The sequence below is a fragment of the Aegilops tauschii genome, unplaced genomic scaffold, assembly GCF_002575655.3.
Source record: "Aegilops tauschii subsp. strangulata cultivar AL8/78 unplaced genomic scaffold, Aet v6.0 ptg000734l_obj, whole genome shotgun sequence".
NCBI lineage: Eukaryota > Viridiplantae > Streptophyta > Magnoliopsida > Poales > Poaceae > Aegilops > Aegilops tauschii.
The window spans coordinates 27,501-55,000 of NW_027332963.1; the positions used below are offsets into that span (position 1 = coordinate 27,501).

A 27,500-nucleotide genomic window follows, 5' to 3' on the forward strand; every position below is an offset into this window, starting at 1 on the left:
CTGGTTATTGCTTTATGTGTTGGTTGGTATTTCACTATTTAAGTAGTATAGTTACTGATTCTATTGACTGAAGGATTGCTATTGCTGACATCTTCTGTGATGGAAGCCGAGGGAAAGGCCACCAAGAGATTCGGGTGGGTCGGCCTTCTATATTACCTAGTCGCCCGTTACGATATTCCTTTACGAGAATAGCCTACTTTCGCTTCTAAAGTGCCTTTTTTTTTTTCAACAACTCAATAGAACTTTTTTCTTTTTTCATATTATGTTATTTGCACTTTGGATTTTCCTCTCTCGCTCCTGGACTCTTGTTTAGCTTGTTAGAGGGAATGATCCGCCCGGGGATCCGGGTTTTTTCCTTCCTACGATGAAGGTGCCTTAAACCAAATGAATATCTCAAGCACTCGAGTAAGCTGTGGACGCACATTGAGGACGAAGGGAACGCGCTTCTGTCCTTCTGTCATTGGACTGATCATTTCTTTTGGCTTTCTAGGCCATAGATTAGTGAACTTTCTCTTCTAATGAAATAGATCTTTCAAGTTTTCGTATGAGTCTACTAGTCATAGGTTTCTATTTTGTTAGTTCTACCGGAGATAGGTATGGAAGCCACTATGAGTATATATCCAGGTATGCTTCTAACTTCACCTCACGCCATAAACGGAATCCCTATCATGAGCGCAACTGTATTTACAAGTTCAGTAGCCTGAGTGAGCTTTCTCCTCAATATGGATGTGGTGATTGTTCATAAACTCCTTGAAAATCAGACAGACTTATTATCAGTGCTCCAAGCTCCATGTGTTCTAGGGCTAAGACTACGTTGGTGTAGGCTCCCCTTATCCTTCCTCTGGCATTCGCCGATCGATTTCTAAATGAGTGGAATTTCGATTCTCTAACTGCTCAAATAGCAATGGTTTCCTGTTCCGCATTGACCCTAGGATTGGCGGCTTGGCTTAAAGAATATGGGATTCTCTTTCCGGTGGAAAATTGCATCTGAAAATGAGACTGAGACCTACTTTTCGAATTGTCAGAGGCTATGAGATCCACTTTCTTTTGGAAAGGAGAAGGGAGAAGCAGCATTTCAACTGTGTGAGGATGGACTCTAGACCCACTCGTTCTGATTCTGTGATTGCAATTTCTCAAAATGGATCATAAAGTTGATCCTGTTTACTAACTCACTCTCGAAGTAGAAGTACCGGACCAGGTAACCAGAAGATAAGGCCACTCGGCAAGACTGGACTAGTTTAACACGGCTATCTAGTGGAACACTATATATATAGGACTTGTAGAGCTTGAAAAAGCTTGTTTTGGTCTTTTTTTCTCTTTTCTGGGCACTGAACTTCATAGACAGACTTACCAACTGATGAGCCAAAGTAGCAAATTTCTTCTTCCTGGGAGGGGCGGACTCTACGTTGGTAGATCGAACTTTCATTTCTTCCTTCCATTTCATCTGTTCAAGTAGTCTCCTTTTCAAGTAGATACGCTTTGATACCAGACTGGTGTGCATTCTATGCTTACCCAGCGAGCGAAGGAGCGAGCCAATTCCTCTGTTCCGGTAGAGCCAATTCCTTTGAAGAATTGTTTACTTTCTTGTCTTTCCTCCAGTGAACAGAGTGGAAGACCAGGTATCTTCGTAGTTGGCTCTGGAATGATTGCTTGCAGGATTTCATATTTTCCAGTGATCAGCTTAGTTGGAAGAGATAGATAGGAGAAGCGAATGCCAGATGCGCGGTGTGCCAATCAATCCAATTTCGTGAGATCGAGTCAAGATAAGAAGGAAAAATTCTTTGGAGTAAAGTCGCCTGGAAGAAAGAATAGGAATTGATCTAGCTATAGTATAGATAGAGTGTCAGATGAAATGCTTGACAAGGCAAGGAAACAGAACTTCCACATCCTCTGTTCACACTACCTGGATTGGAATTGGTTCTATCGAGATATACTGACTTGAAACAGGAATTTCTTGGTAACTGCTGCTTCTTTGAAGCAAGTGCTTTCGGGTTGGCTCTTCTGATATGTGTATTTGCTACCCATACGGAACAATTTCATTGATGAAAGATGGATGGCTATTCTCCACATTTGCCAGCACAGTGCACTTTTTCTTCTATTTCGTGATTCCTTTCTTTCTGTCGCCATTTGAAAATGGATTTCTCCTCCTGGTTTTAGTCACACACGTCTTTTCCACCTAGGAAGGATGCCCCTACGATCATTCCATGCTCTGCCTTCGCCCGAGCGGTCCCCAGGGAAGGAAGCCAATAATGGGAGTGTCAGGGCGGAACTTCATTAATGAAAGGATTTGCACTGCCCCACCGTGCCGCAGGGACGAACTTCAATAGCCCATCATAGCACTCTCAGTCAGGGGGTTAGGGAACTCTTGAAGATATCGATAGAATAACATTTCTTTTTCATAAGTTTCAGTGGACGCAGAGCCAACAAGTGCAGTTTTTCAGCGTAAGGTCAGGTTACAGAAAGGCCTATTTTGATAAGCAAGGCATTGCAAACAAATAGGTAGAGCAGAGAGCTAACCTAAGGAGCGAGCTTGTTGTAGTTGGTCTAAAGGGGGAAATAAAGGACTGTCCCGCTACTACTTCCTTGATTCCCGGGAAAGAAGGAAGACCGAGGGTAACTAACTCTTCCTTCTGAAAAATCTATATCCCAGCTCGTTTTCATCGAGCCTTCCCCCCGTTTGGAGTATAGCCAAGTGGTAAGGCATCGGTTTTTGGTACCGGCATGCAAAGGTTCGAATCCTTTTACTCCAGAGCATACTTATTCTAGAAAATAGAAAAAGAAAAAGAAAGTCTCATCCCTAATAAATAAATGAAAGTAGATTTACATTATTTTTGTATTTCTAGGGGGAATGTTGAGGCAAACTTACAATGCTGACAAGCTGGTTAGGTGCCGAGTTGGATTAGACATCGCAGGTTTCAGTTTAAGAATTGGGAAGAGGTTAAGAACCTAGTGGAATCCACTGCGAGGGGAAGTGCTGAAGTGAAGAAAAGCCCCAATTTTGGAGAGGATTGCATAATTGGAGAGTAGAATTGGAGCAAAGCCGTGATCTGGTAGGCGACTGGTACAAGTGCTAGACTGGAGCTAGACAAGAAGCGTTGAGCAGGAACTTGAGCAATTCCAGAAACCTTAGAAGAAACTGGATATGTGGCAACAAGAAGGGCTTAGCCAGAATCTTGAAACAGGTATGATACCGGCACATATCAGCCTGATGTGATGTACCTGAATTCATTCATGTTCTGTGGAGTCTTTCTTTTAATATTCTTATTTTTTCTCAGTTTAATTAGGAAGCAAATGCGGTTTCAAGATGAACTCAACCTCGAAAAGGAATTCAATTAGCTGTGCAGTTAGCCCTTTTATCTTTAATAATTGGTTGAAATGGATATTGCCTGTCACTTGAAAATAAGGTTGTTTCATTTAGAATTCAGCAAGTTTCTTAGAAAATTGTTGTTAAACAGGTTGACGTTCCACTGGGAATGGAATAACAAAGGCTTTTGGCAGTTTGTGGATCGAGATGTGATTCGCTTTTTGAGTAATAGTTTCTTTCATTTGGTGTGCTCTTCCTGGAACCGGTAATAGGACAAATTTGGTGCATTCTACTTTGCTGTTATGGTATTTACAATCCTGGAATTGTTTGAACCTGACTCTCATTATCTGTCTTCATGGTCTTGAGGGTATTTTGGATATCGTGGAGGTAACTGACGATGAATTCGTCTCTTGCCTCACCGATCTGAACACGGAGTTTCCGAAGCTACAAGAGTGCTTGGTTAAACGGTGCCATTAAGTTTCAACTGTCTTTAAACTTACTACTTCAAGTGCAATTATCAACTCCTTGCAAAATTGTTGGCTTTCTCATCTACAAAAGGCAACTCTGGTATTCAAGGAAACAGATAATTAGGTTCCACTCACTACGTCAACTAAAGCAACTGCATCTGGAGCACTTACCAGGGAAAATCGAATAAATAATGACGTAGTACGAGGGGATTTTTTTTCTCACTATTGCCATCCTGTGTTCAGTTCCAATTTCGTAGTAGGAGACAGACTCAAAGTCAATAGATTCCTGTCCTTTTCTATAGAAATAGGCTTGGTCAAGTGCTTAAAAAAGAGGTGACCCGAATGATTTCAATGAATTGCTATTTGGTCAGATTGGAACAATTGGATTCGAAAGGAAAGAAAGACTGTGAACGAAGAGGGCCGCCCATGATCGATTGGATTCGGCAAATAAAGTAGAGGGCCCGCCCGTGTCACCACCAGTCCACCGAACCAGCTGTAGATCGCTAACTCTCTTGTCGACGCCCGGAACTTATGTACGAGTTAAGAATGAATTGTTCCCGAGTAGAGAGGGCAGGATAAGGATTCAGTAAGAAGGAGAGTCTACTTATGGAAATGCCATCCTCTCTTTCCTCAGTAACGGAGTGACTAGCTACCCCGACTTTTTATTCCAGTTCCATTCTTACTGGTGCAGGAGTCCAAAGTGCATCTTCCAACTCCCTAACTGCGTCTTCCATGAAGTTCGGGAGACCCCTCACGTGCCGCTGCCCGTGAGACTCGCCTTTGTACACTTTGCGCACCGCTTCGACTAGACCCCGCTACTACCTCGTATCCAAATACCTGCGATCTAGCTCATTCTTTTTTAAGCCCTGCAAGCCTAATAGAACCTTGTTTCCTGGGCCAAGTCAGCCTATAAGTAAGTAGGGCTGAAGACAATTTGTTTGTTAGTTTTTCAATCTTCTTCCTTCTATGCTTAGAGTAAGTGGAAATGACCTCCTTGATCAGCAAGTAAGCGAGCGGTAGTTCAGTCTCCGACAAGTGAGGCCGAATAGCCCCAGGTGTCCTTTTCCTTCTAAACTAGCTGCTCTCGCTTGACTCTTCTAGTGAGCAAGCAAACTGGTCGGGGAACAGGGTCGGATCAAAGTAAGGAATGGGAATAGCACTCACTCGTTGAAGGTAAGCCAGAAACAGGGGTTGTCCTCTCCCTTACTTAAGTCCTAGTCCATCTTTTCGTGCCCCAAAGGGGAAGTCAAGCAATAATGAGGGAACTTGACCCACACCTGACGAAAGAGTTTGGTAGCTCGAAGGAAGCAGAAGCAAAACCTGCTTTCTTTCTGTCCCAACCTCCAAGGGTTCCTCCCTGTATGACATAGTCCATTGGATTGGGGCAATGGTACGCACCTATGTTTGGTGTCCCCTCTCTCACTTCCTCGTCAGATCCTGGTCCCAAAGGGCAATACATTGAGTCGGAAAGACGGGGGGCTTTCGTAAATTCCATTCTGTAGCCGAACTAGCCCCTGGATCAGCTCTCATAGTGGGAGAATCAGAGTCAAGTTAGGCGCAAAAGAGGGGGTTGACATCATTCGTCGTGATTGGATCAATCAGACTCCCCCACAGGAAATGCCAAGGGGCGCCCTTTCTCATTATCATCTACCGCCCATTTCTTCATCATCTGCTGCTGCCTTAAGTGCGTAAAGTAGGCTCAGCTTCTTAGGTTTCTAAATATCTTGTAGTAGCCGAAGGTAGTCCAGTCCGCTTGTTAGATTGAATTGAATCTTATATAACCTACGTAGCTAAAGAGAAAATCAGAATAGTCTAAGTGGACCTCTCAAAGGTATAAATAAGTAGACATTAGTCTTACTGGTTCGGTCTTTTTCTTTTTTTGTTATGATGCCCACATTTCATACTTCTCAATTCTTATTTATTCAAGGGTTCGTATGTACTGAGTGACTCTAGGTCTATTCAGATGCAGCTTCAAGAGAGCTTTATTCGGCCTTTGTATGACCGTCTTCCCTTCCTGTCTATCTCCTTCGGTCAGGTAGTTCTGCTTCCGATGCCGGAGGAGCAGGGTGGGATAGAAGGGTAGTTTCTGAGTTCGAGATGTCTGAGCTTGGAGGTTCCGCTTCTCTAATGTGATAATAAAGCAACAAGCAACGCCGCTCCCGTGCGCTCATCCCTTGCTTGTTCTTGAGCGCTAGTCATTCATCCCTAGCTGGGTTCTTGGGATATCTTGATTCTCTTTATGATGATGTAAGGGTCGGCAACAATGAATAAGGAATCGATCGGAAGTTCGCGCCAATCGATCTTCTGTAGGAGTAGGAGGTAGCGCGAATCCCCTCTTTCTTCGTTTAGAAGAGTGCTGGACCTCCACAACGTCAAACCATAGAACACAGCTCCTTTCGGTCGAACCCTAGGAAAGACGACTTTACCTTTTTCGTAGATAGTCTGAGTTCGAGCTACTGTAGTCTCCCCCGTTGACCTTCTTTTTTAGATAGAATCCTCAATGAGTGGAAAGGACTCCCAGACTTGCTCCACAGTACTATACCATACAGAGCCGCGCCCTTGTGATATGATAAGAAGAAAAGGGGCCAGGCCGCCCTCTTTTCTTTTCCGCACCAAGCCTTCTTGTAAAATCGGGTGTATAGCTCAGTTGGTAGAGCATTGGGCTTTTAACCTAATGGTCGCAGGTTCAAGTCCTGCTATACCCAAAACAAAAAAAACCACTCTTGTATTCGTAAGGATGCATAGTAGCCTTCAAAGAGCACTCTTTGGCCTTGAGAAAAGCCCCTTTCTCATCAACATCTCGACTTCGCTCGTTGTTTGAGGTAAGTATAAAGGAGATCAGATCTGTCCCGGGAATCGAAGGATACAGAAATATGGAATCGAGCACAGATTATAGGAAACAAGCAAACAGAACAGGTTGGATCCCATCTTTAACTGCACAGAGCAGCAGCCTACTATTGATTGATGATCTTACCTTCCTGAGAGTCGAGGAACAGCAGATGAGATAGCCGAAAGGGGGGACCCCGGGTAATAGGTTTCCTTTTCCGGTTTAGGCTTGAGATAAATCAGGAACTGAACTGAGCACTCCACAAGTATGGATTGGATTGTTTCATTCTGATACCAACTTTCATGCTGGAAGATAAGGTTGCCATACTGGGAAAGGGGGAAAGGAAATAGGATCCCCTCTCTTCTCTACAGGAATGAACTTCTCCTCGCCGACCACTGGCACTATACTTAGGTTAGGCGCAATAGGTGACTTAGGTTGGGTTGTCTGGATCAATCCTACAACGAATAGCTCTCTTTCCTTTTAATGGAACACTCACTAGATTCTGCTAAATAAGGATAACTGCAAAGATAAGCCGGGTCATCCGAAAATCCAGGAAATATTTCCTTGATTTTCTGCATGGCATATTTCCTATCATTTCACAACCTACTTTTTTTCTTAGTTAGATACTATAGCACCTTCCCTTCATGGGGAGATGTTTATATACCATCTAAATTCATTCATTCATTCATTACTTACTTGCTCTTCTTTCCCAGTGATCGGAATAGGGATTTCCATGGATTGTAGGCCCTCGATTGTAATGATGGTATCAATGAAAGATGAAATAACATGATACTATTTAAAGCAATGGTTGATAGAGCGAGGTCTAACCTTGATTGGGTAGACCGAGAAGCAAACCACTAAGCAACTGGACTGCAGCCCCGAGAAAACAAGCAGTTCGGAAAAGCAAGTCAGGAATACGGTGGCGATGCAGCAACGATACGCATTCCCGCAAGGGGTAGTGAAAAGCCATTAGGGGGAAGAGATAGGTTTCTTATTCTAAGCCAAATTACTATACCATAAGGAGATTACCATTATGAGATGACACTTGAGAGGGCACTTTAAAGTGATTGAACCCACTTTCCATGTTAGTTTAAGCAACAATATCGCTAGGGACCAAAGTAGTGAAAACGGCAGCTCCATTTTCCAAAACTTTCTGTCTCATAAGACTGTGAAACCACACAATTTGACATTCCCCTTGGGAAATAGGGAAAAACAGGCCCCGGATTCCGATAACTTATGTCTCGCCTAGTGGAAAAGTACACAATTGACTAAGAAGATTGGAAGGTGGTACGAAAATACTCATCGGGTCTTTCGTTCCAGCAGTCATGATATAGCTTCTAGCTTTGACCGCTCTTAAGGTGCCCGCACTCTTGGCTTGAATCGCCGACTTGTGTTTCGGTTTAACCGAAAAGAAGAATCCTATCATTTCACTACTCGACAGAGGCTCCTCATTCATCCATCGGATAGGACGCCCCATCTATGGACCAAGAGAACGAGATATTGACTTTTTTTACATCTGTAACTACATTCTCACATTTCTTTTTTGATCTCATGACTTTTTATGCGATCGGAAAACGAATGAAATCAGAAAGATAGGCGGACGACTTGACCATAAGGTCGGATGTTTCCGTGAGCAGTAAGCAGCGGATCTCCCCTTTTTGGGGGAAAGCTGGTGGCCCTTTTGGCGTGTTAATTCTTTCGACGGGGCGGCCTTCTTCGTTCGGTAGATCCGGTCGAGGTGGTTTTCGTTTACCAGCGCGTAGGTGGTCTAAGTTCCTATGACCGAGTCTTTCTGGCCCCTGTGAACATATTTTCTTAATGTATTAAAGAGGGCCTCTCTAACCGGTGAAAAGTGGTAGGTGTCCACTAACGGCTATTCCTGGCTCGGCTCCGATAACGCAATTCCGGGAGGAGTCGGTAGTTGGGCACTGGATCCCTTCGGACCTGGAGAACGTGTGACACTGGGTCGGGGTTTGGTGAACCAACAGGTCGCTCCTTTAGTTGAAGTATCGGGCCCCTTTTTCGTTGCCTAGGTTACACCTTCGGAATACCCCAGACGGGGATTTCGCTCTATTCCCCCCAATCTTCACTTTACGCCACGCCGACTCTCCGTCGTGGAATTAGACCAAGGGTCGAAGACCCATACCATAGGACCCCGTCTCCCGTATCTTATCTTTCGCGCGTAGGAGATCGAGACACAGCCTTAGGGCTATGGGGAAAGTGGATCGATTGCCCTAGAATTACAACTACGTAGAGGGTCTCTACAAGTCTATAAATAAGTTCCAAAAAATTGATCGGTAGTAGTCCGGTCGCACCCGAACAATAATATTCCAGAGGGAAATGCACCTAAGATCAAATATTTTGAGCCGGCTTCCGTGGAAAATTCAGACTTTCTTTTTGATGCTGCGATCACATAAAAACATAAACTTTGAAGCTCAATAGCTAAATACATGGCAATTAAATCATGAGCCGGGATCATTAAGAGCATACTGCGAGTAGGAAGTGGAATTAATACAATGAATTCAGAAGCATCAAACCTCTCTTTTTCGAAAAAATCGAAACACATCGAAATGGTACCAGCCGTACTTAATAATAGAAGGATTTGGCAGAAATATGTAAAATTGTCCCTCCTAAAAAAATTATTCCAGAATAAATGGGCAATAGTTAGGAGAGGTGCGCCAGCGGCGAGCAGAAGCAAGGTTATTAGATACCGAAGGAAAGCCCGGCCAGAACCACACGTGCAAGTTTCCCTGCATGTGGCTCGTCCGTGATAACTTCTTCGGATTTGCGTGAACTAGCGGACCGATCACTAAGTGGTTAGTACCTCCAGCATGAGCGAACCTTTTCAGAACTGGTTAGGAATGGGCGCCACTATCCCAGCCCGGATCCAGCCAGGTTCTATTGATCATGTCCCCTTCCCAACAGTTGTATCTTGTCTTGGGGCGTCTTTCTTTGGCTTTACTATCAAGCCAGACGCGGCGCCCTTTCGCATTATCATCTACCGCCCTTTCTTTCCTCCCGTCCCTTCACGCATGAAGATCGTCGTATGTATGTTCGACTTCGGTTGCCGGTGCAATAGAATTGGCGGGAGTATATTATGGCAGGATCAGTCACCTGGGCAAACCAAAACCCTCCTCCAAGAAGAATTGTGCTATGCCCCCCCCGATATCCCTATAGAGCGAAAGAGCTGCCTGGTGATCCCTAGGTTGCAGCACGTCCGGTCGTTAACTCCTCGCTAGCTGCCGCCGTTTCTAGGACCGACCGACGCCTCACCTGCATGCACAGGTACCTACGTAGTGTAGTGTCGGTCGCACATTCATAATAGCGTTCGGACTCATGTGCCTTCCTGAACCAGGGGAGTTCCCTTGCTCCTGCTGCGTACGATTAGCCGGCCTTGCGGCGGCAAAAGGATTAGGACGTCCCCCCATGCTAAGGTTCCCTGCGGTCCGGCCGCATTAGGTTAGGGAGCTGGGCGATAATAGCTCCTCCGCATCCCAAGCGCGCTGCCCTCCTAGGCGCGCAACACTAAGTAATCCAAGCCAACCCACATTACTAACTAACGGTGGATAATCATCTTTCTTAGAGGTACTAAATACAACTCCATGAATGAGCAAAATGAAGGTTGCGTTAATGATAAAGATCTCTGGGGAAACCGCTAAAAAAAGATTGAACATGTGGTTCCGAGTTTCGATAACTTCTTCTACTTTCATTTCCTCCGTCTTCCAAATCGCAGAGTTAATTCAAAAGCCTAGGTGTTATTACTGAGCTGCTGCTCTTTTTTCTCTAATTCCCTTCTCAGATCCTCCGACTACTCCTCCTTATCCTACTCACTCGAAGTTTCGTTGGTCATTTATTGTTTTTTTAGCCTCTTTGACAAAGTTAGTAAGAAGAAAAACCTCGATCTTCAGTACACTTCACACCCACACAATCTCTATTTGAAACTAACACTCCATTTCCAGATAGCGAGCGATCGCTCAGCAATGATACCGCGCCGGACGAAGTACCTATCCCCGGGGACCACGCTTTTTTACTTGTTTCCTTTTTTTTGTCTTTCTATACGAAATTCAGACGATTTCGTTTGTGTTCATGTTGGCGATTTCAGATGTGAATGAGGCCGGTCGTCTCCCCTTCCTACGGGTTCCCCAGTGACACATCAACCACGCCCCTTCCTTTTCTCCGATCATAAATAACCTGATCTCTTTCTTTCTAATTCATCCCCTTCTTTCTAATTCAAAAAAGAAAGGGGGGGGGGGCGGTAAGGCAGGCTCGCAACTTACAAAGGGCACTCGCTGCTCGCAGGCCTGCTCTTTCTATTATGATTTCTATGTCTATGAAAGCTCCTTTGACTCCAGCCCCATAAGCTATTCTTTCACCTGCACCAGCTCTTGGTCTTTGTCCAGGACAAAGATATCGCAATAGTGGAATAAGGAAGTGCAAGTTGGCGATCGAAGCAAAGGAAAGATCAAGCCGAAGAGGATACCTGGGGCCATCTAAGACGGCTGTAGTAAATAGCTTACACGACTGATCAGGCTCATCAACCTATGGAACCTCACGCTATGTTGCTATGATTCTTTTATCACGAAAGCATGTCGGGCGAAGGAATAAAACGCGTACAACACTAGCAAGAAGAGACTTGCCAAAGAATTCGATGCCTCACAGGATCCTGCAAAAGCGGAGTCCAAAAAAGCACGAGTCGGGTCGGCGGTTTCAGATTCAGATAGTTCAGTTCAATCATCATCTGACACCTTTCGGTGCCATTCCTTTTGAAACTGGCGTTTCTTTTGTAAAAGAATTCGATGCCCCTGCGAAAAACCGAGTCAAGAAAGAGGTAAGGGCCGGGTCAGAGGCGGAACATACATTCAAAGCAACCGAACCATAGATCCAGCTTTGCAGGACAAGCATAACGAAAGTAAGCATTTGGCCAGACATTCAAATAAACCCTATATCTAGAAATCCATCATCCCTGTCTGAACGGTCTAAGCATCATATCTTTTTCTTTTCACTTCCGCTGCATCGTCCGGACATCAGAAATAGCTGCATTAGCAGCATCTCGCTACAACTCCCTTGGCAACCCTAGCACCAACAGGAACAACTCAGTTCAAGCTAGCAACAACTAACAATTTCTACTTCCTCGAACAAGAGCTTGCTTTTAGTTCACGTTAGCTACATTCGTTTTAATAGAAAGATGGGAAAGGCTAGGTTAGCAGAAGACTATGCTTGTGCCACAAACTTATTGCTTCGGAGAAGCATTTCTTCAATGAATCTTACTCAGTACAGTATTCATAAGGGACCTGTATCTAAATATTCTGTTCTAACATTCCTATTTTGGTTGGAAGTTTCTCAAATGAAAGAGCACAACCCTTTCCATCACTTCTCTACATACTGGCATTCGGAGCTAGGAGCAGAGAAGAGAAGTCAATCGGAAGAATCGTAAAAGCCTGGAGCTCAAACATTGCGTTCTACACTTTACTTTTGTTTTGTATCTCTGAAACAGGAGTGAAAAGAAATCAGCTCATCCACCGCTAACTAAACAGGGCGAAACTAGCTCTTCTTTGGTTTCCCTGGGTCCAAGTTGGGGCAAAACCAGCTCTTTTCCCGCAAAAAGTCTATCGTACTAGGTGGCGCGACACGCGACATAGGTAGTAAAGTAGTGATTTTGGGCCCAATTCATACTTCTTTTTTGATTGGAATTCTTATCCTAGCTCGGCCTACTCGCGAGATGTTAGCCTTCAGCCTGATTACATAAAGCATAGCACTTCTGATCGATTTGAATATTCCATTCCCTATTTCCTTGAGCGCTTTCACCATTAACCCATGGGTGCCAAGACCATCCCCCCGGCTCTTTCTTCTTCTACTTCATATAATAGAACACAAGGATCGAACCTACTTTGCTTTAAGTCTGTTTACTTTTTAACGCCGTCTACGGAGAGACAAGATGAGAGAGGAGAGAGGAAGCTGAACGACAAGAGCTGACGAAGTCCAATCAAGCTGAGGCCTGGAAAGAGTTAAGAAAAAACACCTTCTACCTGCATTCATGGGTGCTCAACGATAGATTCCACATCAAGATAGGCAAAGCGGGATACAGCTCGTTTATTACCTCAAAGAAAACAAGAAACAGGTCTTTTCTAATCACGGAACACGAGAATAGCATGCACGGGAGAAGGATTTAGGGAAAGGTACACGCTGCTTTTTCGGAGTCTATAGGGGAAAGGTACACGATGATTTTTCGGAGTCTATAGGGGAAGATTCCACCAGCCCCAATTGCTTTGGGTGAGAGATCGAACCTCCACTCGTTTCTGGTTTCTGCTTTCTCCCTAGGGAAAGAAGATATGATACTTTTCGAAGAATGCAATCCCCGCATTCCGGCCCTGCTCTGCAAATCAACATCTGAAGATCTACGGGTCACCATAGTCTTCTGATCCACTAATAAGATTCCGCGCTCGAGATGATGTGATCTGAACGAAAAGATAGATACATCCGAGCTGCCCAAGGATATGGTCTGGGTACCGATCTGCTAGGATAAGGGGGAGATCCTAGTACTCAAAAGGCTGGGTAAATTTCGAAATTAAGCGGAGGAAATCCACCAATAAGAGAGTAATAGAAAATACTGTTATCATGAAGAAATTCTTTCAATCCATTAAGAAGATACTTAATTCGTTATACAATAGAGACGGGGAAAAAGATGATGATAAAAAACTCCACAATAATAAGAAATCCAAGAAAAAAGATATAACGGATGAGGAAGGAGCTAAAGAACCTATCAACAATGATGCATCTAGTGGCAGTAATGATGCATCTACTTCTACTTCCCCTAACCCTAATGATGGTTCTAGTTCCACTAATGATGGAACAAATCCAAATGTGAAAACTAGTGCACCTAAGCACGACGATCATGGTATAATCCACCATTTTATATGGGGTGGTGGTAGTTCAAACGGTGGAGATAGTTCCAACAGTGGTTGGACTTCCTACTTGAATTCACCTATTGATAGATTTGTGAAAAATCGAAAAACATTTACCAATTTAGATCAAAGAGGTCTAAATGGTTTTATTGCCAAAATAATAGGGTTTATAGGTCCAACAACAATTGTGCTTCCATTCTTTTATAACAGTTGGATGCCGAGGATAGGTTTGTTTTCCATGTTTGTTAGAGAGCCACACGACTTTCAAATAGGAGTTAGCGTACGACCATATACCACGTTTCACAATTATGGAACTCTAGTTATGGAATATGTATATATAAAATATTTGTTCCACGCTCAGGTAGGCTGGCGACAATATAAATGTATATATTTGATAAGTTTAAAGAAATAAATGATTCGCTAGGTTTGTTTTTTATCGATAATATTTACTTAAGGGATACTTTTGACGTTATTCAGCGATTCTCACATAGCGGTCTTGGTTTGAAATCCCTTTTGAAACGTGAAATCATAAACAAGTTGGTTGAAGTAGTAATACCATTTTCTGATGAGAATTCTAAGTCGTATGTGTACGGTTATTTTGCTTTTCTAGTATACGCAGGGTTATTTTGTACTGTCTGGTATAAGTATATACCTTGGGATCCATATATAAAACCTGCTGATTTAGCTCCACCATCACTGGATGTATTTAACACCTATCATGCCGATGTCGTGGGTTATAAGAAGGTCACATACCTGATTACTAAGGACATTGTCCAAACAAACTATGGTAGACACCTTTAAACAGCCATCATTTAACGAAGTAGTAAATTCGAATGACTACAACCTTGATCAATCTGATCACAAAGTGAGTTTTTCATGCTTATGCACTGGTATCATGGTTTCTATGTTGTTAGTAACAAAAACACTTCTTCCACATTAAACAGTACTGCATAGATACAAGTTTAGCACAATGAATTTCTGAGTTATTTCACACAAGGAATTTACAAGCTAATGAAAATCAATAGATTTATAGGATATCTATCTAAATACGGCTCCTATCGTTTAAGGTTAGTAAATACATACTAGGAAATGCTCTTCAGGGATACCAGAACTGGAAGATCCTGTCAAGGGGAAACAGGACCTTAATAAGCGCCATCCCGAGACTTGGACTCGAGGGATGGTAAGATCAATAGGAGAAGGAGATATGATACAATTACTATGATCAGGATACCTTATATGAGCCATACTTATCCAGGGAATCAATCGCGTGAGGGTGTTGTTGATAGAGGGAGCTCTGGCCAGGAGAGGCTAGAGCGAGTGATAGCAACGGAAAGGTAAGATCAAGAAGGAAACAAGGCTTAAGAGGACCCTAATGCACCAATACTTTAGGCATTCCAACTTCCAATACATACTTATCATGGAATGAAATCCAAGAGGAGCAAGCATATCACTGAGAATAGCTAGCTGAAATCAAGGATGCTATCACAATATTCAATGGAATCGTTACATCGGAATAAGATAGACCCGCTTCGATGCTGTATTCAGTATGTCAGCTAGGAGCCAGAACTCACTATGCCATAGTCATACAATCAACCTGTGTATTAACAGCAATATCTAGACAGGCAGGATGGATTAATTATATTGATGGCCAAGATAAGGTGCTCAAAGGGGAAGCACTCTTCATCAAGTAATGACCCCTGGGGGCGGGTACTGCGAAAAGAAAGCAACGCATAAGCTCTTGTTCCTGATACGGTTCGAAAGTAGTGCAAAGAAAAGCGGTACTTCGGTCGGAAAGAAAGCTGCAGGAGGGTTAGTGCTAAAATCTTCTTGTTCGGATGGTTGAGAGAAGGAGGTGTGTCCTGTGGCGGATACACCGATTGATCGAGACGCCTCAAGGCCACCGGAGGGAGAAATAGTGATAGCAACGCTTACAAGGAATGCTGGGATAAGTTGGGAAGAAGGCAAAGATACTGGCGACTAGATCCTTGTGGCAGATTGGAAGATACCGATATCTCTATTTCAATTTGTTGATTGATGGTTTAAGGAAATGGCAGTGGTCCAAATCTTGCACATTTACTGTTACTTCTATGTATAAGTTCCTTGCTCAGGTGTGGCCCAGCTTTCATATCTTATTGGGATAGCTACATTGCCCTGGCCGGGTATTGCGAAGGAAGGAAACACCTTGTCCGAGTCAGGCGATGCTAAAGGATGGATTAAAAAACTCATGGATGCTATCTCTGTTATTGCTGCTTAATGCCCTATTTATACCGATCTAGCTTATAGCTGGGATTTCTAGAAAGATAAGCTGATGCAGCCCTCAGGGATGGAGTGCCTAAACTAACCTTCCTGAACAGAAGTAGCAGAGGTAGAAGATATGTAAATCGTACCATCAAGGGGAAATGCACTATTGTTATGCTTGGGCCAGGTTAGCTGATCAAGGGAATATTCCTATCGGAAGAACAATCAGAAAATAAGGAGATAGTCAGTTGGCACTTTTCACACAAGAACCGCTTTTCGTATTAAGCACGGGAGTCGTAAGGAAAGACCTCTGCGTAGCTATCAGAACGAATTAATGAACGAAATAAACGAATTCCGGTGAAACCAAGGCGAATTTATGAGCCAGCAGTGGGAAAAAGATGCCAAGTATTGAGATGCAACATTATGAATGGTGCGATCCGAAGTCTTACTATTTACTCAAAATTGACTCAAATGGTTGACTGAACTTCACAGAGGACTAAAGCCGGGAACTTAAACTAATGGTTTTGCCTTTCCACTTCCCAATTGACTCTCATAAAAGGCTAGGCTACCTCTTCACATCGCACCTGATCCCGAATCATGTGCTCTGTTCAGGGGATCAATAGTGGCTATTAAGCTTTTCCCTTTCTATATATTCTTGAGAATAAGTAAATACCATCCTTTTTCCTATCAGCATCTCTCTATCTGACAGTAAATATTGCTTTCAATCGATCAGGCACTAGGTTATTAAAGTATGGATATGCCATATAATAAGGGAAAAGGCCTCAAGTTTTTTTTAGCGCAAAAGAAAAGCCGATTCCAAATTTTCTATTTCCCGGCAAGTCTATGAGAGTCCTATTACGGATCCTCTGATCTTTAGCTTGAATGGTCGTGTTTTTATATAATTAGGTCTTTCTTCTGAGCTCTTCTATTACGGTACGGAAAAATCAAACCTATCACTCTCAAAGAATGGGTAAAAAGAATTCAAGCTAGGGGAGCCTACACTCTCTAACTACCTATACTACGCCCCCATTGATTGGAAACCCTCGGGGAAAATGATCCCATAAACAAAGGAATTATACAGTACGAAATAGCAAAAAAACAGACTAATTCGATTCTAAAAAATCGATAATAGATATTTTATTCTGCTTAAATTGTCCCGACAAGGAGAGATATTCAATATTTGAATCAGATTGGATTTCGTAGTATACCAATGTGAGCCAAACTATTACTATTTCATCTAACTTGAATAACCAAGGACTGAATTTGACTATGGATTCTGATAACTCGAGAAGTTTTTATTTGGTTATGATCCAAAAAGAAAAAAGAAAGGTTTAACAAGCCATGAGAAAATAGAGTAAAGTAACCATACGTTCTGTTTGCATAACGTGTATACGCCACGCCATACAATCGAAATAGAAACATGGGACGATTCCAGAATTTTGAATAGATCCGTGGGGATGAGAGAAGTTGTTGTTGAGAAATATGAAATTGGAAAGGAAGTCAAACTCCCTATGGAACCTGTGATCGGTTGTACCTGTACTTTAGTGATACGAAAACTCGCTATTCACTCAGTTTCTGGTCAATAATAAGATTATGTAGGAGAGATGGCCGAGTGGTTCAAGGCGTAGCATTGGAACTGCTATGTAGGCTTTTGTTTACCGAGGGTTCGAATCCCTCTCTTTCCGTTTCTGTTAATTCACCAACGTTACCGACCACAATGAAATTTCTAGTAAGAGGAAAATCCGTCGACTTTCTAAATCGTGAGGGTTCAAGTCAAGTCCCTCTATCCCCAATAAAAAGCCCATTTTACTTCCTAACTATTGTACCAACCTCTATTTTTCATTAATGGTTCAAACAAGATTCACTATCTTTCTTATTCTACTCTTTCACAAACGGATCCGAACTGACTTCTTTGGATCTTATCCCATTCATACAAATGAACATATTATAGTATAGGCAAGTAATCCCTATTATTAAGTAAGTCATTCACAATCCATATCATTATCCTGATATTTACTAAGTCCAATTTGAGAATACTTTTTTCTTTTTTAGTCCCTTTAATTGACATAGATACAAGTACTCTACTAGGATGATGCACAATAAATAGTCAGGATAGCTCAGTTGGTAGAGCAGAGGATTGAAAATCCTCGTGTCACCAGTTCAAATCTGGTTCCTGGCACAGAACGAACAATGAATGAATGCCTTTTCGGGAAAGAATGTTCTTGTTTTTCGTTGGAAAAACCAACGCCGACGTCAAGATCAGTCTCCTTTCCTTTCTCTTTTCGGGAGCAGAGCTGAAAAAGATGGCATTTTCCGATGGGAGCTACTTGTACCAATTTATCGGAAGTTCTCACGCATACCGTAACCGCCCATCCCTATCCCTTTTGTTTTCTCCTTTGTCTGATTTTTAGCGTTTTGGGGGTTGTTTTGTTTAGACAGTTAGCATATGTAAAAAGATTGAATGAGAGAAACCTCTCGGATAGGATGGCTATAGCCCGAGAGATACTGGAGCATAATAAACAACTCGGCATACCTATGACGGTAGAGCTGAGTTGGAAACGCTTCCTAATCGTACCGGTACCTATACAAAAAAAGAAAGAAAAAACCTGATACTTCTTGACCTTATCCCATTTTCTTATTGGAATTCCAGACCTAAATCGAAATGAATGGAAGATGCCTCTGGAACCTACGCACGAGTGAAAAGCTAGGCTAGTTTTGAAAGAATTGGCACTAAGTAAGAGGTGATCTGCTTTTGGCCTTGTATCGGGCAGCGGGACGTTATGAAGGGCAGCTAAAACATGACTCTTGCGATGCTGAATCATCGATTGATAGAGGTGCTGAGAGGGCTGTGACTGCAGTAGCCTCACTTCACTTTTTTCCACCATCACTAGTACGTGGGGTCCCGAAAACCAAACAAAGAAGAAAATGCACGCACGAGTTGGTGGATTGGGTTAAGCATCTAACTAACTAGATTCCTTACTCCCAGCGATGACCTATAATAGAATATGAAAAGCAATGTTTCCCTTAATCTCTCCCATCTGGATAGATAAATAAAGGTCATGCGTAGCTCGTATAAAAAACTCTAAATGAATTATTTCCCTCTGGCGAAAGGAAAAGATTGTTGGTACGAAAGCCGCTATTACACCACTTGAGGGCTGAACCAACCTCATGCTCCATCAGATACAAGAAACAGCCCAACTCTGAGCTTATCGATCTGAAATGCACTTTGAAACCAATGCCTTAGCGAGAGAATGGAGGAGTAGACGCCTCTTCTTATAGATGGACTATGTTTTCTCTTTTTATATGATTATTCGAGTGAGGTGGTTGAGATGCTTCTACAGGGTGGTTCTTGATAGGGCAGCTTCTAATACAATCAGTTAAAGACGTAGTTCAAGTTTGGTATCTACTTGAAATCGAATGAAAAGGAATGCACTCCCTTTGGTCGGGGTTCGCCATTCGATGCCTCAACCAAAGGGATTATTGGAGGTGGTAGTATGAGCCAAGATAGTCGTGAGATACGTTAAGCTGCTAATATGTCCATCTTTGTATCCATACGGAGGGAGAAGGGAAGGCCCATTGATCCTCTTATGAGTCGCTTAACTAAAGCTCGAACGATGTCCCTTCTGGTTCGCCCGAGATTCCTGTAATAATGCTTGATCCATAGTAACGTAAGTAGAAATGGGGAGGTCGAAGCTAGCGATCAAGCTGCTCCATTAGACCCGAAGCTTTCTTCTTATCCCTTTTGTCTTCTTACGTAGGATGATTTCATCCGAGTGTGTGTAAGGCGGGTGGCATTCTTAGCCATAAGCTCTAAGCAACCACCTACTTGTAATATGGTATCCTTTCTCTCTTCCTGGGACTTGAGGGGAGGTTAGTACCGCGAATAAAGTAGTACTCGCTATCCAGCCAGTCATCTACTTGACAAGTTTGGAAAGAATCTCTCGGAAAAGAGAGCGCAATCTCTCTTTGCTTGTGCCACCCGGGCGGAAGATATATCTGAGTCGAGCTCGTCGAAGAAGAAACAGCTACTGACATCCAGGGATGAGGGCTCAGATCAGAGTGAACAAACAGTGCGAAAGAGACTGAGAAGGGGAAGCATGCGCCCGAAAACAACTTGTTTGTTTTGGTGGAAGAGGAAGAAATAGAGAAAGATCGCCGCTTTTCATACGCTAATTCGTGATTCAAAGTAGATCGTTTGAGGGAGGGTTCGCTGTGATTGTTTTCAAGTGATCTGCCACTGGTTTTCCTGAGAAGGTAGTCCAATGGCTTCTTCTTTTTCTACACCACCTGGGAACTGTCTTCTTTTTCTACACTACCTGGGAACTGAAGGGCTACTCGGGAGGCTTAAGGCAAGGTCAACCCAATCCTTACCACTTTGTCTTGATCATACTTCCGCTTTCTACCTTCTTGTTTGCAAACTCGTAGCTTCTTCAACACTCAGCCAAAAACAACCATATTGAACAAGAATCTCTTCTTCAAAGCGGAATCTGAAATCAATGAGTCCTGATCTACACCCTTAGACGTCGATGCACTTACTCCTTACTCTATTTGGACTTTATGGCTAATGACTTACTTGAAAGATTCGTGCAGGTACATATACAACTGACTATACTACTAATAATAATAGTGACTCTGGTTCAACTTCTTACTTTTCTTGATCGTACTTGTACTAAATTAGAGTTGATTGAATAAGGAAGGCTGACACGCTTCTCGGTTGTGGAGTCAGTTCTCGGTGGTGGTGCCTTCTTCTTTTTCTTAGAATAGAGACACATACATATTGACTTGTTGACTTGATTTGAGAATAGACTTCATTTACTTTCTTTCATCGTTGACAGAAACTGAACTCAAGACAGACCTTCCAGCTTGATCTTATTGATGGATCATTCACTCAATCAAAACATTGACGCACGCGCCTTCTTTCTAGGTAATTGAATAGCAAAGTGACGGTCTCATCAGCGGCCTGGGAGTGAATGTGGAAGCTTAACACTAGCAACGGGCAGAACAGTTGGTAAAGGAGATCATTGGCACTATGGCGCATGTATGTTGAGTTCTTGAAGCATTGCCGATATCGATATATATTTCTTTGCATGGGACAGTAGCCTTTTCTGCTTCTTTGCATGGGTGCGTAGGTAGAGTAGCCTTTTCTGCGGCGGAACAAGCTAAGAAGTGCAGGCGGCTCTGGTTTCGAATGGTACCTTGTTTCGAATGGTACTTACTCGTCTTGTGACTAAGTCAAATAAAAGATTGTTGCTTTTCAAGTGGTTAGGTCACCAAGGCGCGGGCGGCTCGCTACATTCTGTAGTTCGTTCACTCCTTTCTAAATCACTCGTCAGGAATGGGCTCGTCCCGTGGCCTCTTCATTGAGCTCTTTCACATGGAGAAAACGTATCATAGGTTGCCCATGCTGAGCGTGACTTTCTCCCCTCTTTCTTTCAGCCTGACCCAATTTCCCATAGTTTGTTTTTCAATTCAAGAGATTGTAGGAAAAATAGTGATAGTTAGCATTTTAGCTTCTCCCCAGTCGGGGTTTCGACAAGGAATACCATTTGGATAAGGCATTACGCTGCGTATCTTTTGCGAAAGCAGCCTCATTTCGCCCAAGTGAAATATAGCAAAATGTGAGGTTGTAGATCTACTAAACCGACCCCATTCATTATCGTAGGAACTTTTGTGGATCCAATACCAGACCCTCTTGTTTGTTCAATCGCAATCTCACTACATCGAAATAGTCAAAAAGGTGTCACCTCACTCAGTTCGAGGGATGGATGGCGCTTTCTTGTGTGTATCGACATGTCACATTACTTGGTATCTCCTCGCTTTCAAGTCTTGATGATGTTTTAGTAGCTTCGGGTAGGTAGATGTAGACAGGTACCTTTGATGTTTGAACTTATTTGCGATTTTGCTTTTAGCAGAGCTTCCTTTTCCAAGTATTATCTCTATGAACCAATTTGGAGTTCACTCAGAAATAGCATATAAAAATGAAATAAATAACTGAAAAAAAGAGCTGGGTTTCATATCTTTTGACCCGGAAGAGAGGTGTTTTGTGTCACAGTGGTTTCGAATCGATATTTTTTTTTGTTCAGTCTACCGAAGATAGGAATAAGTCAAGGCTGTTTCTTTCTTTTTAGTGCCTTCCGTTTAACCCAACTCAAGCTGAAGAAACTTATTCAATGGTCACTGCTAACCGCTTTTGGTCCCAAATCTTTGGTGTTGCTTTTTTTTAATAAACGTTGGCTACATTTCTTTATGCTATTTGTACCCGTCACCGGTTTATGGATGAGTGCTATTGGCGTAGTTGGCCTGGCTCTGAACCTACGTGCCTATGACTTCGTTTCCCAGGAAATCCGTGCAGCGAAAGATCCTGCATTTTAGACTTTCTACACAAAAAAGATTCTTTTAAACGAGGGTATTCGTGCGTGGATGGCAGCTCAGGATCAGCCTCATGAAAATATTATATTCCCTTAGTAGGTTCTACCACGTGGAAACGCTCTTTAATGGAACTTTCGTTTTAGCTGGTCGTGACCAAGAAACCACCGGCTTTACTTGGTGGGCTGGGAATGCCAGACTTATCAATTTTTCCGGTAAACTACTTGGAGCTCACGTAGCCCATGCCGGATTAATCGTATTCTGGGCCGGAGCAATGAACCTATTTGAAGTGGCCCATTTCGTACCAGAAAAGTCCATGTATGAACAAGGGTTTATTTGACTTCCACACTTAGCTACTCTAGGTTGGGGAGTAGGGCCAGGGGGAGAAGTTCTAGATACTTTTCCGTACTTTGTATCTGGAGTACTTCACCTAATTTCCTCCGCTGTCTTCTCCCTAAGTTTTGCTAAAACCGGCAACGTAAAGTTTTTCATTTTTTCTTTTTGATTTTTCATTTTCTTAGGTAGTTTCCTCAAAGTTCTGTTCAGTCCATCATAGAAGCCTGTTCGATACCATTGGGAGTGGAATCTCTTCCTTGGGTGGCATTACTTTAGCCCATAGGTTTTCATATATACACATTAACGACACACTAAGGGATGACGGGACGAATGGTGGAATTAGCAGTTTCAAACGGCAATAAAAGAGTACCAGAAACAAAAGAAGGAGACCAGGGAAGTGGTAGACATAGGTAGGTTACATTTAGACAGGAAAGTGAAGTGCAGTAGTAGTTTACGGGCAAGGAACATCGGAGAGCTAGAACAGTAGGCGGCCAAGCAGAAGGAAAGTCTCATCTGTCTGAGTAAACGAGAGAAGGAAGAGTATAAGTCTAAAGACAGAACTATATAGTCCCGAGTAAGTGGCGCGGAGCGGATTGCAATAAAGCAATAGAGAGTTAGCTACATATATTGAAGTTGAATCTATGCTCTTTGCAAGGCAAAAAGCTATCCAAGATAGTAAGTACTCGGCGGTATACTCCTGTAGCTCCTTGATTCCTTACGCAAGTTAGAGCCTTATGAAAGAGGGAAGACTGCTTATTAATAGGCAACTTTTCTTTAGACATAAAAAAAAGACTGCTATTTGAGGGAATGCAGCATGGGCCCTATAACTTGCTTTTCTATTTCCAACCAAAGCTAGAAGAGCAGCGCGTCTATCCTGAGTTTTCGTGTCTAGCTTGCTTGCTCACTTCCTATAACGGCAATCAAAGAAAATATCGTTCTGATCCTATAACTTAACTAAACTTAACTAAGTAGTAAAGAGAAGATTAGGATGAGTAAGCCCTGACTTCAAGTCTATGTATAGCAACTAGCTATATTACTACTTATTAGTCATACTTTATCTCGATGGACCTATTGCCGCCTATTTAGAATAATAATAAAGTCTTCTATAGTTACTGGCATATTACTCCCATCAGTGAGAATTGTATACGTAGGAGAGAACCTTGCGCAAAAAGGGCTTTGCTTTATGGTATAGATTAGGAATTGGAATAAGTAAGGCTAACTAAAAGAGAGAAGAGGGTCTACAGTCATTCTATCTCAACACTGAAGAATAAGACGTCTATCCTTACTCTTGCATTAAATAGAATAATATTAAAGGGAGGGGAGTATATCGAATATAAGGCAGCCCTCAGGCAAACCCATAATAAGGCTGATGAAAGCGAAGCAGAATTTAAAACAAATAAGGTACACTCTTGATCCTTACAGCACATCTTTACTATGACTAAAAAGTGCCGGAAGGAGAAAGTCAAAGAAGGACTCGAAACTTGCAGATAATGAATATAAAGATGAAAGATTGAATGCTTTATCAGAGATAGATTTTGACTTGGGCTTGAACAAAGCCATTCTTCGCCTTTCTTCGCTAGTTCGCTTAAGTACATAGGTTATGGCAATACAACATTCTATCTTTTGCTTAGGCTTGAAACACTTATTTTCTTATTATCTTTTTTATTTTCTTTCGCCCTAGGCAATCTCTTTGCTTGCTGACATAAACTTTCAACATAGATCAAGTTGTTTTTTAGGAGTTTTACCTCTTCTTACTTCTTGACATCAGAAAGACAAGCGCTTACCTCCTTCCTAGCAACCTACATATCTGTCTGCTCAAAGCACATTCGGAGTATAGTTGACTATTCCTCCTTTACGTATCTCAGCCAAAGCCTACTTTATTCTCTGCAAGCTAGGTAGTTAAGGAATTAAGTAACTAATTTAGACTGATTGGTGGCAGGCTCCGACGAAAGCTTATGGATTCAGCACTTTGCTATAAGAAAGAAGCAAGGTTGTCCGACAAAACTAGAGTTTTAAGTAAGCAAGAGATTGATTGCGTGGTAGGAAAGAAAGGAAACTACCAAGCGAGGGATTGTTTGCATATTATATACTTATTAACTTCCTGTCAGTAAAGTACTAGTTTTTTAGTTAGTAGTGTGCAATACTGTTTAAGAAATGCATGCAATCTGAGACTTCAGAAAACGTATACTTGAGTCAAACTACACTAGAATAGTCAGTGAAAAACTACACTGAATTATAAAGGTCTTTTCCTTGAAAGAATAGGTTTTTTGCATCAAGAGGCTGTGAGGAAATAAGTAACATAGTTAATGAGGAGGGGGTATGCATCTTATCATCTTCTATTCGAGAATAATAAACGATCGAGAAAGTAAGCAGCAGGCACGAGTAGACCGACTGATAGCAACGGCGAATCAACGCCCGACCCGGCTCTTTTGTCCTTTTGTTCGCAGAAGGGAGATCCTGTGCGCTAGCTATATCTGTTATGGATGGAGCCCTCACTCAACCGACTTGCTACCTGGAAATCCCCAATGCACCAATGTACCAAAGGCACTGTACTTTGAATAGGAAACACTTCCCTACTTCACTTCCTAATTAATAAAGTAGGAGGTATTCGAGTACGGAGGTACTAGACCGTGATTCTGGTCCTGATGCGGACACACCTGTCGACAACAGAGAAGGGATTCAATTGAGAGCGGATAGCAAGATCGAATGAATGGATACTCTGAGATAGAACGATAAAAAGAAAATTTGATTAATCCTACAAAAGCCTTACAAGGCAGGTAAACTTTATGCAGTATCTGCTACAAAAAGAAGGTTAGAGAACTGGTTCCATCTACGTTATCCTTGGGCATGAATAACATGCTTCTTTCTCAATTTATAGGAATCGTTAACCGCAACTCTCCTTTTCAGGCTTGGATTGGTTTTTTGATGCAGTAGAGAAGCCGTTTCCTTTGAACTTGGTCCATCGGACAGATATAGACATGGAGAAGCTTTTCAATGTCAATCTTTCACTACTTTGTTTGGACCTTGCTTCTTCACTTAATGCTTGCTTTCCGTCTTGCCTTTGCTGGGCCTACGATAGGCTGTACTCCAATACGAAATAAGATTGTACATGAAGGTTGGTGAAAAGCAAAAGAAGCAATTGGTTCTCAAATGCCGTGACGTCACCTAGCTTTATTCTATATTTCTCATTCTATTGGTATGTATAGTGTCTTTCATCTGCTTTTTCATTCATTCTGCCCACAGCCGTTAGGTATTATGACAAAAGGAACCAGCATGTTGCTGCTGAATCTACAGATAGAGAAGAGGGCACGTCTCTTTTTCTAGAAGCCGGTCTATGTTCTTATTCTTAATCGAATTCTAAAGAAACGTCAGTTTCAAATCACTTCCATTGGGCTGAGCGGGTCATATATGCCTTTTGGCTTTCACCTATGTTATGTATTCTCTCACAATCACTCCTAGCAATAAGTGAAAAGGCGGCTATCGATACTGTCCCAACACCTCCTCTTCTGTGTCTACTTCTCCATTCTAATTTCTGACTGGTTCACGCCTGCTTGTGTATTGGTTATAACCTCTGTACTGTATTTTGTTTGGCTTAAATTGCCAAATGGCGAGACCAGACCCCATGAAGCTTCTAAGTCTGATGTTGATTTGCAAGAATCAGATTTACCAACGGGAAGAACGCTTAGTGTATCCGCGGTGGGTGAATCTTAGGAAACTCGCCTTGTCCGAACAAAAGCGGGAGGTAGGTAGGTGGTAGTTAGAAGGATTCCTTCGGGGAGCTGCTTCTTCCTCTGGATTCAATCTCAATGACTGCTAGGATTTCTTTCTACTTCTATTTGTGGCATATAGAATTTTACGATAGATGAAGCGGAAGAAGGAACAAGGCTTGAAGGCGGATTAGCAAGGGAATGAATCTGATGAAGCTGTTCCTCCGCTAGAATAAGGGGGGCATGATCGCTGATTTGACCGGGCAGACCAGATGAGCGAGATTGATTGAAAGCGCTGTGCCAACTTGCGTACAAGATTTTTAGACTCTAGTAAATCCTCTTCACAAGTTATTTCGTACAGGCTATTCAAGGTCTATTGGCTTTATTGCTTATGTGGTACTTCGACCGCGAAGCCTCGCTTATGCACCGAGAAAGATCGTAGATAGGAAAGATCTGTTATGCACCAACGACGGCCCCTTCTCTTTACCTTTATCGTCTCATACCTCAGTCCATTGCTGGCTTGAATGCTGTCTCTCTTCTTCTTTGCTCGCGAGAGTGAATAAGAGGACGACCCACCGGGGGGAGGATGGAATGAGTCGGCAAGGGGATCAACCATCTTCTTTCAGTAAAGGCCCACACATTATCCTTAATATTGGGATAAAAGGACTCTGAAGAAGGAAACTCTCTTCCCGTCTTGCGTAACTGACCACTGCAAATCAAGTCGAAAGTGCTTATATGCTTAACACGTTTTTGTCTCAATGACAGGCCGCTTGAACATTGTCTGATTTTTTTTTAAGAGACTCGATCTTATGTATCTACTTATTGTCTTTTTGCCTTTGCTCGGTAGTTCCGTAGCCGGTTTTTTCGGACGTTTTCTAGGATCTGAAGGAACCGCTATAATGACCACCACGTGCGTTTCATTTTCTTCGATCTTATCTTTGATTGCTTTTTATGAAGTCGCACTGGGAGCTAGTGCTTGCTATCTCAGAATAGCTCCATGGATCTCATCGGAAATGTTTGATGCTTCTTGGGGCTTCTTTGGCGACCGTGAAGTCACCGGATGAATTGCCGAGTAGATAGATCAGATCCGGACGCTGCAGTTGTTCCGCGGTGATACGGACTCGACCCGCTCCTACCCACCCTGGGGTATCATAGCATGTCGGGAATCGAGGGGGGACATACTGGACGTAACTACTCCCGTCGGTTGGGGGCTCTGCCGCCCTGCCTTTCGATCGATACACAGTTGAGGAGGCCGATCACGAACGTGACAGGTGTGGGAGCGATCCTGGGAAGGCAAGGCTAAGACGGCGCCTTGCATATGGGTAGCAAGAGGGCGCTTATGCCCCGACGGTG

The 27,500-nt window shown here is 42.7% G+C and overlaps 2 non-coding genes and 2 pseudogenes across 2 annotated transcripts; 3 read left to right on the forward strand and 1 right to left on the reverse strand.

The window, feature by feature from the left end:
- Window positions 1-22,008, forward strand: part of LOC141033981 (NADH-ubiquinone oxidoreductase chain 4-like) — a 42,265-nt pseudogene extending 20,257 nt beyond the window's left edge.
- Window positions 1-27,500, reverse strand: part of LOC141033982 (uncharacterized) — a 43,922-nt pseudogene that overhangs the window by 2,764 nt on the left and 13,658 nt on the right.
- TRNAK-UUU (transfer RNA lysine (anticodon UUU)) lies at window positions 6,404-6,476 on the forward strand. The gene has a single exon. It is a non-coding gene; the product is annotated as a tRNA-Lys (tRNA).
- TRNAS-GGA (transfer RNA serine (anticodon GGA)) lies at window positions 17,337-17,423 on the forward strand. The gene has a single exon. It is a non-coding gene; the product is annotated as a tRNA-Ser (tRNA).